At 32.0% G+C, this 10,357-nt stretch overlaps 1 protein-coding gene across 3 annotated transcripts in view; it reads left to right on the top strand.

Annotated features, from left to right (window-relative positions):
• Positions 1-532: 532 nt before the first annotated feature.
• The window catches only part of LOC111621403 (protein roadkill-like), a 93,312-nt gene continuing 83,487 nt past the window's right edge, over positions 533-10,357 (top strand). For 2 of the 3 annotated variants that reach the window (XM_023363514.1, XM_023363510.1), the window contains exon 1: positions 533-858. The gene's annotated coding sequence lies outside the window, so the exon portion shown is untranslated. The remainder of the gene's footprint in view (positions 859-10,357) is intronic. The other variant, XM_023363512.1, reaches the window with a different exon arrangement.

Genomic DNA, 10,357 nt, shown 5'->3' with positions numbered 1-10,357 from the left:
AAAAAAGTGTTTATAAATCTCTCGAAGTCTTTTACAAATTAATTTTTAAGGTGTAAAGACTGGAGAATCACTTATGGTAGGGGCCCAAAGCAATCTTTTATAAGAAGTCAATACCGTATAGTATATGGAGGCCCCCTAATTCAAATTTGCCCGGGCCCCACGAAGCTATAACGAGCCACTGAATTATACGCGCGTATGTGCACAAAATGAATATTAAAAAAAAAAACACATGATAATACCGATTGTTCGTAATCACGCTCTATTTTATAAGATATAATACAGATAAAATATTACAAACAGGATAGACTTTTTGTAGACATATTATTTTTTCCATACAAAAATAAAATCGAAGAGCATCCTACAAGTAATGTAATCGATAAAAATAACACGACAGAACAATAATATAATAATGATAGTCTTAAAAATTTGTGCAAAAATTTCCCTAAACTTACGAAATTAATGTTTAGGAATAATAATAATTTAAAAACCCTCTATGACGTCTGTATAGATTCGAACGTCGATTGGATCGTACGCCAACCAATGGCAACGACGGTAACATGTAACAATCTGCGGTTAGAAAGGAAGAATTAGGATAATATTCTACGAACTGTAAGGATACGAATGGGTTTTTAGTTTGCTATGAAGTCGTATCGGATATTTTTTGATAATCTTGTCATATCAACGCTATCGGTTACTTTACTAAACTGTTTTTGATCTGGTAGACCGAAGCAATTCAATTAAAAACTAAATAAATAAATAAGTAATTAGTCGAAACCAACTACGACTTCAGGACTAATTCGTACTACGTAAACAACTGTTAAAAATGACGTCTTGAGACAGAGTTACGGCATTTTCTAGGTAAGATTTAATATATTTTTACATTCGTATTGCTAAACTGAGCATTTTTCTCGTATTCGAGTGTGTAAATAAACAGGAAATTTAACTATACTGTATATATATATAGACGTATCGTGTATGAAATTATTATTTGTTTACGTCATACATAAAACATACGTCATACATAAAAGAATCTATTACATATTTAAATAAAAATACACGAAAAATTTCATCATTTATCATTGTGATGGCCTTCGATTCAATGTCATTTTCTAATGCCTGATGTTAAACAAGGACATTTTACTTTATTTATTTTTTTTTTCGTACCTACGAAAGATTTAACGAATTTTTACGTTAATTCGAAAATGAAAATGGATAATTATCGACGACACTACATAAAAATGAGGCCTTGTCCGTATTTCCCTACCTCCTGACCCAACTATGTTCCCAATTTTGATAGTTAGCCTGGATCATACTAAGTAGAATGTTGATCCTATTTTATATCTTTGAAAAATATGCATTATAATTTTTAAAGATTTTTATGAATTAATTAAAACTGCTGCTTTCTCTCATTTTTAAAAATTAATTTATATAAAATTGCTTATTCTTATTAAGCATTTTGTAGTTGCTTCAAATATGCTGTAATTTCTTTTATACCGGATTTATAATCCGGTATAAAATATATAACTGGGTGTTTTAATATTAAGCTTTTCTGAGTATTAATGTAAAATAATTGGCTGATTTATATTATTGAAGTATTAGTTACGAAGAAATATATATGATGCTTAAATTGCATTTTTTGGTTTTTGTCGAGTATTTGTGCGTATAATGCATATACTGTATATATACACACGTGTGCATCATTTTAAAAATTAGTTAAGTTTTAGAAAATTGATTATTATATATTAAAAATAACTTTGAAAGTAAATTCCATACAAAATGTATTTAGAAAGTAGAATTTTGTATAGCTTTTACTTAATTTTATAACAAATATGTCTACATTTTTAAAAACAAGCTTATTTTATTCTTCTTTAAGCTGTATGTATTATTTTATATCTGTTAAATTAACAAAGAAATTGTTTATTATTATTTAAATATTATGCTATGTATGATAGCTTAGACTTAGCATAACTTATAATCTCTGATTTGCAAGCATGTTTTTTTCTTTTAATTAAAAAAAACTATATTCAGTTCTAATTCAAAATAGTAATATTATCTAATTTTTATTTGGGAAATAAGTGTTCTAAATATAGTTGAAATTGAAGAAATGTGTAACAATGAGAATAAAATTTATGCATGTGACAAAAAAAAGGAATGTTAGGTGATAATTGTTCAGAATCTTACATCTAATCTGTCTATATATTGTGATCTTTAAACAAGATTTACTTACAAAAATTTAGATTTATCTAGCTTTTTGGAAATTCTGTAGATGTCTTTTGAATAATGTTTTCTTAATGTTAGATACTCTTTGTGGATTAATCAAATTATTTTCAGGAAGTTTAAGCATCTGCTTTTACAGAGAAAATGAAAGTGGGTTGATATGTGAAGATGAGCAAAAAATCTGTTCATTATTATCATAAATATCAAAATAAAAAATGTTTTAGTCTTTTTTTTAGACAGAAATATAAAATTTTTTAATTACAGTAAAGCATCAAAAATCCTGATGTTGAAAATTTGGAATGTCAAAAAATCCATTTGGCTGTCACGAAAGGGATACTAACTTATTTCAATGGTAACTTTGTTGTCGTTTTGGCCTTATATAGTTGTTGATCTAATATTCATTCAGAATTCAGAATTTTTTAATTTTGAAGTTATAATTAGTGTATTTTTTTTGTTTAAATATAGTGATTCTGTAAATTATATTTTGAATCTTTTAAAGTATTTTTGTATTCCTTGTAAAATAGTGCCTTGAACTTAAAACATCTAAACTTGACTTATAGTGTATTTGGAGTTTAGTGCTTAAAATGCTAATTTATACAAATATTTATATTTGAAAATCTTGACGAGTCTGGCCCCAATTAGTTCAGATTTTCAATGCTTCACTATATTGTTGTCGTTATCCATTCAAAATCTTTTCACAGCTGGTTGTATAGTAAATAACACCAACATACATTTATAATTACCATCAAATAAAGTTTTTAATGTACTTTGACAAGTGCTTTTGATCCTAATTGGGCTCTGCCTCAGGTCAAAACGTTCTATACAAACATTTTGGAATGCTGCTTCCAAAAGTTTTGTACAGAATGTTTTGACCTGAAGCAGATCCCAATTAGGATCAAAAGCACTTGTCAAAGTACATTAAAAACTTTATTTGATGGTAATTATAAATGTATGTTGGTGTTAGTTATCAATTCAGTTGTTCACTATTCTTGGCAATCCTGTTGGTAAGCTCACTCCAGTTTCTGATTCTAAACTGCTACCCTCAACTTGCTGATGGTCATTCTGATGTTTATTTTGATGATATCAAGCCAGTGCATTCTCTGATGACCAGGTCTTTTCTTACTGACAAGCAAGCATCATGGATTTTTCAAGTGATCGTGACTGCATTACTTTCCAAAATAAGTGAGTCTGAGCTGAGTTATTCTTCCTTCGAAGGATATGTCAGGTTTTAAAAAAATAATTTATTTATATGTTGTAACACGTAACAATCTTTGTATTGAGCATCATTTAAATATTTAAAAATTGGAACACAGCTATGTTCTCAAGCTAAAACTTTTCAAAAGATAGAACTATTTGTTCTGTTTTGTTCATTATTTCCTGAAGAGGGCCTCTGAAAGACGGCCAAAGACATTTCAACATTAAAGTTTTTTGTTCATTATATGCTGGAATTTGCATTTAGGTGTCAAGTTGTTTGTTTAGGTTTTATACAGTCTAGAACAGTGTTTCTCAACAGGGGTGATATTGCCCCCATGTGGGCGTTTTTCCATATGGAGGGGGCGATTGGTAACAATTTATATTTTGGGGACGAAAAACAATTTTCTGGGTGATATAATAAAACATTATATTAAGGATAATTAGGCATTTTATTCGTTACATCGTACAATAATTAAACAAATAACATTATACTAGTCACTAGTCTATTCAATGCAGTACGAATTTGGCGTTAGTCTTGGCCCTCGGAATCGGAATTTTGAAGTAAAGGGGACGATACTATGAACGGTTTTATTGAAGGGGGCGATACTACATTGAAGGGAGCGACAATTCGTTAGAGGTTGAGAAACACTGGTCTAGAACCTCTCTGTTAGTCACCTATCAGTCCATGTTATTTGCAGCAGCTTCCTCCAGCACCACAGTTCAAATGCGTCTATCCTTCTGTTGGCTCTTTATAGTCCATCTCTCATTTCCATACATGACTGCAGGCAAAATAAGAGCTGGACATGCCTGGATTTAGTTACTGAATATTCTTGCTCTTCCAAATTTTTTCATGCTTACCACTGGAAGCACTATTAGTACAATATAATATAAGAAATAGAATAATATAATATAAAATAATATAATAGAAAAAATATATACTTTAAGATCTTTTTTCCAGCAAGTTTTGCTTTAGTAGTACAAATTATGTAACTTTAAAGTTAATATACATTTTGTTGAAGTGACTTGATGAATATTGGAGAATTTAATTTTTGAAAAAACTAGAAAAGAAACATTTCAGAGTGCATGTTAAAGCAATCATTTTCTGAACATCTGAACTTTGTGAAACTATCATTTAAAAATTAAATTTTATTTTCTTCAAATTTTCTGAAAAAAAATATTAAAGTAAAGAGTTAGAACAAAGCAATGATATGGATAACTTTGATAAAATAAATGTGGTTGTTAAACAGTAATACCTCGACTTACGCTACCCCGACTTACACGATTTTCAAATCTCATCAATTCGTCTTTTGTTTGAGCGCCACACAGCTCTTGATTACTCACTCTCCCCACACTATTGTTTGGCTTAAATGTTTGGACGTGTCGCGCAGAATTGACATATAGATATAATTTATTTTGTGCTATTGACAAGACTGTCTTGTTTATAAAATCATACTGCCACCTGTTCTTACCAGCATAGAGGTATGAAGGAGTACATGTCGAGAGTTGATATTTGGCACAGAGTATTAGGTGCCCAAATCATTTGCGCATAAAAAAATCCAGACTTGTAGGTAGTCAGGGTACCGAGAATAGAGTCAAAATAAAATACATAATGGCGACTCTCTTCTACAAACAGGCAAAACAGCCACTTCACCCCACCGAAGTCAGGTAGGGGAGAGTACCACCCACAAGGAAGTGAACTCTGACCTTAGGACTGAACATGCAGTTTTTTCTATGTTAAATAAAATTTGTAATCTAATTTTGTAAATTTGGGAGTGCTTCAAATATGACATTAAACGGTTTTATGTTGTTACAAGTGGATTTTTTTAATATTATTTAGTATAGTAAAATCGTAGGACCGATAAAAATTTGACGTTACATTATTGTAGTCATTACATTCGATGACATTATAATCGGGTTAAACTGTATATTGTTTGTGCAAAATAAAAAAATAGTTTCAGATGATACAATAGCCACAATTATTTTTTTTCAAAAACGGGAACTTTTCATTATGCATCGACAAAAATTTGAGCCGGGCTGACACACAATGGAGAGAAATTTTGAAATTAGATAGGTTAATTTCATCGAAGATGCATCGTGGACGATCTCGTGGTCGTGGCCAGCAAAGTTTGAATGATTGCTCCCAAAAGCAGCGATATCAAAGAAGATAGGAGAATGAGAATGAGACCTGCCTTGAGCATCAAAGTGATTCCGTCTCTGAGACATAGTCTTGTTCCAAATACGGTTTTGCCATTTTACTTGTTTATTTCTGTGTTTGTTATATCTACGGAGACTTGAGAGACTCTACTGTATCATCTAAACAAAGTAGAACTGATTCTTCTGCATCAAACAAGAAAAGAAAAACTTTATCTTTGGAATGTAAAGTTAAAATTATTAAAGACTTCGATACAAAAATGAAAATTTGTGAATTGGCAAAGAAGTTTGATCTACTGGAATCGACGGTCAGAACAACTATAAAAGGTAAAGAAAAAATTATCGAAGCTATAAAAAATGCTCAATCTTTAAATTCAAGCATCATTTGTAAATGTCACGGTATTATCTCTGAGATGGAAACAATGTTAAAATTATGGTGTGATAATCAAGTAAACGTGAAAAATTGTGTAATAATATAATTTGTTATACATATGTATTATCTAAGATTTTATTAAACATTTTTTTCTAAATTATTGTTTTCTTTAGTCTCCGGCCCCAATTAAAAATTATTTGTATATATTTATATGCGAAATTATACCCAGACTTACGCGAATTTGACTTACGTGATTATCACTCAGTCCCACCTATCGCATAAGTTTGGGGTATTACTGTATTAATTATTATATACATTTTGTAGGGATCTCACTAGCTTTCTTAAATCTGTAGTTCACAACAAAAATTATAGATTTTATTTTGAGTACAAAATTAGAAATATCATAACTTATTCAGTCATACTAAGGTCACAACTGAAAGCATCTTTGTTTTTCTGACACCGTACAGTAAAGACAGCTTGGAAATCAAATTCTCTTTGAGGTGGACCATTGATTGATATATTCATCAAATTGCTAACATTTATTACATCTAGTCTATTGCATATAGGGTTTTAATGAGATTCATTTTACTAAAACCATTACTAAAGTCAACAGTATGTACCAGAATTGCAAGGTCATATTCTAAAATGAGGAACATATGAGAAAAATCAAGAAACTAAATCATTTGTGACCATTAATTGGTGGACACCTGAGAGACAGAGATTCTTGCACCTGCTGATAAGATTCTTTTAAACATTTCTTCTTTCCACAAGCAACTCAGTTTTCTCTACATTTAGCTGTGACTGTGGCAAAGTATGAAATTGTAATATTTCTTTGTCTTCAGTCATAAAAACTTTTTGTACTAGGGTTTTTGAGTAGCAAGATTGTAAACAATTGTAGCTTCCCAAAATCAGAAAATCTTTGTTATAAATTTATTACAAGATAATGCAAAAAGTTTTGATGTATTCTACAATGTCTGACTCTCTTTCATATTATCTTTTATAATGTGTCTTTCAAATTTAATTTATCCTGTGCAAACAGTCAATTGTACTGTACATTATTTGAATCTCAAAAGTTTCAGTCTATTTTATTTTTTATTTGAAAACATCAGGCAAATCTGTTCTACCACATTGAGAATGTCAGTTATGAATAGGAGCTTCAAAAAGTTTGTGGAAAAAGTCCATAACTAAAAACTGTTTGGAAGGATTTTTTTTGATTTCAATGCACCTGAACATTTGTGTATCGACATGTTATAATATGTTCAAACACGAATCCTTAAATGCAGGTAAGGACATAACACTGCCATTCCAGTGCAGTTATTCCTCTAGGCCTAGCAAAAATAGTGCCAGCGGCTGCAGTTATACTATAAGGCCAAGTGAAGTCAAATTTTAGGAAGGAAGCTCAGTTGAAAGTAGGCACCATTCAAGCAACATGGAATCCACCAAAATCAAGATGAGAACAAATGTAAAGTTCATGGTGAAACTTGATTGGGAGAATAGGCAAATCATTGATACTCTGTAACAAGTTTATGGTGATAATGCTCCAAAGAAGTCAACAACCTACAAATGGATATGTTGCTGAAAAGTACCAATTTTCTGTTAGTTGAAGATGTAAAAAGAGCTGCTCTGACATGGTTCAGATCACAAGACTCTCAGTTTTACTCAGACAGATTTAAAGGCTGGTATCAATGTTTGCAGAAGTGTATGACCTTAATGGAGCATATGTTGAAAAATAAACATCATAACTGAAATTCTTTTTTCATACTATCCTTTTTCTATTAACTTTTTGAAGCCCCCTTGCATAAGCTGAAATTGCAATAAACTTGTAACAGCCTATGCTTTTTAGCAGTTCTTGAGGACAGATGCTAATGTTGGTCAAGTCTTTAATACAGGTTGAACACATCTATTTAAGTTTAGCCAGTGTGTTGGGAAAACTCTGACAGATTTTTTTTCAGCAATATTCAAAACATCTTGAAAACTTTGTAACACCTTGTTCTTTTTGGTGATTGATAAAAGTACTGGAATATTTTGTTTAATACATCTTGGTATTTCACTAGCTCCAAAACATGGTCAGCTGTCTGGCCACTGGCTAATGTAAGCTGGTGGGTTATACATAATTTGCACTTGATTTTAATGACTGTATTACTCATTGAAGTGATGGCCTACACTCATTTGTATTGTTGCCACTTATCAATGAAGCAGATGGCAAAACAATCCATGAAATTCTGTTTTGAACCATTTCTGTTCATTGGCACTTTCTACTGAGCCAGAAACACTTTCGGAAGCAGGAATGTTAGCGATATTGTGGTTATCGCTGCAACTAGGAGCAAATTGTGATGCCTCTCTTGATAACCTGGAAATCCATAAGGCTATCAAGAAAGATATTACAATTAACTTTAAGGATACAACATCTGTATTACATGCTTGGAAAGCTATACTTGAAGTATTGATATTAGAATGTTGAAATCTCCTGTTTTTGTTATTTAATATTTATATTTTATTGACAAGACTATGTCTTGTTTATAAAATCATAGTGCCGTTATGGCTTCACACCTTAGAGGTATGAAGGAATACAGTAGACTCCCCTATAATGCTCACGTTTCATGCTAACGAATTTCACATTGTAGGAATCCTTAAATACATGAGCCAATCACAGCCCGACACGTGTGAAGTTTACAGACTACGGCTGTTTGAAAGGTTTTCTTCCATAAAATTAATCGATTCTAGACTAATTTGACTCAACATTTCCAAATTACATATAATTTTTTGAGAATAATCTGTATAAATTATGCTATAAACGAAAAATTGTAGGATTACTTATCGAGTGTGCACCGTTCGATGTCGCATTGCTTAAGCTTGTTTTCGTCGCGGAGCAGTGCACCAAATGGCAGCGATTTCTGATAAGTTATTTTTCTGCAAAAAATTTGTTGAACTTTGGACACATCATTAATATAAATAATTTTTATGGCCGTTGAATAAGAAATGTTTCTTTCAAAAGAAATGTATAAAATTACAGTACTGTATTAGACTTACGGTACCTAATTTACATACTGTACAGATGATAGTAAACTCAACTTACTCGCCTAAACTCTCTGTAGTGTATAAGTAGTTTGGCTGCTCGTCTACTATTGGTCCAGATTTGACCAATCCTGTCGCAACATGAGTTGGCAACGACATTTTACGAGTCTCTTTTAGCGTCTTTACACGAATACTGTTGCAATTTTTTTGCCACGTTATAGGAATCTCCGTTATAGGAACCCGCGTTATAGGGAGGTTGACTCTACATGTCAGGAGTTGATATTTGGCATAGAGTATTTGGTGCCCAAATCATGCGCACATAAAAAAGACCAGACTTGTAGGTATTCAGGGGACCGAGAACCGAGCTGAAATAAAATAAAAAATGGCGACATCTTTCTACAAACAGGCAAGAATGCGAGATTTGCATATGTGTTGCTTGTTGGAAAGTTGGAAATGCGAACATTGCAAAATTGAATTTTGACAAATGAATCTTTGAAAAAATCCATTTACCTCTGGTCGTGACCTGTTGACCTTGGCTGGTTGACCCAAGATATCTTGTTTCAGCATTGGAATGTTTTTGAAACTAGATGGTGCCAGTCGTTAAAATTTTATATTAAAAGTAACTTCTGAAATATAAATCTTTTTGTTTTTACATTTATTAATATATTTATTTTGTTTGTGCAAAATAAAAAAATAATTTTGGATGATACAATGGCCACAATTATTTTTTTCAAAAATGGGAAATTTTTGTTAGGCATCAACAAAAATTCAACCTGGGGCGACATGCAACAGAGAGAAATTTTGACATTGGATAGGTTAATTTCATCGAAAATGCCTTATGGACGACTTCGTGGCTGTGGCCAAGGCCGGCGAAGTTTGAACGATCGTGCTCAAAACCAGCAATACCAAAGAAGATTGGAGAATGACTACAAGACCTGCAGTGAGCATTGAAGTGATCTCTCTTACCATAGCCAAGAACAGGCCTGTGACAATGCAACCCATTGTAACCATGAAGGCAACAAAGCCCACCATAATCTATGCCAGGACCCTGAGTACCAGTGTCAACTTTTCCTCATTGGAGAGTGCTCATATTTCTCTTTTCCTTAGAAAACAGTGCACAGTTGAGCCCTGAGTCTCCAAGACATAGCCTTGTCCCAAAAATGACTTTGGCGTTTTACTTGTTTTTTATATACAGCTGTCCCTTGATAGTCCGATGTTTTGTAATCCGACATGCTCAGTAGTCCGACACACCTCCCGTCAAGGGTATGGTTTGTAAGAGATGAAGCAGCTGATTCTGTGTGAATGCATAAAGTTTAATATCATTCATGTACATGAGATATGATAATGTAAACAGTTTTGTTTTGTTGTGTCTGATATTATAACCATATTGTGTTTTGTTCAATGTGT

This window comes from Centruroides sculpturatus, unplaced genomic scaffold (genome assembly GCF_000671375.1).
Source record: "Centruroides sculpturatus isolate CEXI.00-Female unplaced genomic scaffold, Cexi_2.0 scaffold329, whole genome shotgun sequence".
NCBI classification, from domain to species: Eukaryota; Metazoa; Arthropoda; class Arachnida; order Scorpiones; family Buthidae; genus Centruroides; species Centruroides sculpturatus.
This window is presented reverse-complemented; position numbering and strand designations above follow the sequence as displayed.